Raw genomic sequence first — 1,372 nt, 5'->3', positions numbered from 1 at the left:
CCCGGTGCCCGCCCCCGCGGACCTGCGCCACCTGCTCCTGAGCCAGAGACAATGCACTCCTCCCCGCAGCTGAAGGACGGCCTTGTGAGGCGCCGTAACGTGATCCTCATATTTTTATTGTGTCCTATTTAAGTGAAGGGAACGTAGCCGGACGATGATGATGATGATGATGACGATGATGATGATGATGACGATGATGATGATGATGACAATGATGATGATGATGATGATTTCAACGCCTGAAATTTACCGCCAAATGTTTTTGTTTTTTTTGTTCTGGATGTGGAAGGTTTGTTTTGTGTTAATGTTGTGCGAGTTACATCTCTATATATATGAAAGGAAATCTATATAACAAATTTAATGTATTTTCACATTCTATTTAAACACCAAATTATTATTATTTGATCTGTGGGAAGATTTCGTGTTTTTCTGGCAATTAAATGGAAACGAGGCAAAGTGTGTGGACAGGCGACTCGTGTCACTTCTTCCCTCCATCGGGGCTCCCCGGAGGGGCCCTGACGCGTCTGTATGACAGTAACAACCTGGAGCTTGTGTGACGGTTATCTCTGTATTGTGGGGCAGTTGCTATGGGTAACGTCTTATCGCCGTTGTTAGGGGCAGTTGCTTAGAGACCCCCGTCATTAATATTGCTGAGCAGCCCAACAGGAAAAGCACGGGGTATCAATCCCCATTGGTGGCATTTATTAGGGGCGCTCGCCGTCATTTCTGCTCGTTATTGTTCTGTATTGTTTCTTATTAGTTGGGTCGCCACCTGTCCAGGATTCACCCGGACAGTTCGGGTTTTGAATGCTGTGTCCGGGTTTCATGGCAGCTGAAACCCGGACACAAGATGTCAGGCAGACAGGGGCAACCAAAATTAACATAGGGGCTACTGGCCCCCCGCTGAAAATAGTTTCAACTGTGATATTTACATATGAATGGGCTGTGACTCATTCCCTCAAAAAAATGTCTGCGCGTCGCAGGGGTGTTCGGGTTTCGCTTGAAGAAAAGGTGGCAACCCTACTTATTAGTGCAATTAATAAAATAGAGACCTCCCCTGAGGAGCATATGCTCCTCCCCCCCAGGAGCTGATTGATTCAGAAAGCTTGAAATGTGTTTATTAAGTAACAAAATGAAACTGGATTGTAATATTGATACAAAGTCACGTTGCAGATTGCTGATTCTGGGATTCTTCGATTGTTTTTTGGGGATTGGGAAGGAATTTTCCCCTAAATTGGTGAAGACTCCACCAGGGGTTCTCTGCCGTGCTCTGTATGATCTCCGGGTTTGGGGTTCTGATGACGGATCGGCGGAGCGATTCTGGTAAAACTGACAATATTATTGTTGCGTTGAAAACGGAATCTCGGAATTT

Source organism: Nanorana parkeri, unplaced genomic scaffold (genome assembly GCF_000935625.1).
Source record: "Nanorana parkeri isolate BGI_ZX_2015 unplaced genomic scaffold, ASM93562v1 scaffold3678, whole genome shotgun sequence".
Lineage (NCBI taxonomy): Eukaryota > Metazoa > Chordata > Amphibia > Anura > Dicroglossidae > Nanorana > Nanorana parkeri.
The sequence above is the reverse complement of the archived record's forward strand: the minus strand, read 5'-3'. Positions refer to the sequence as shown.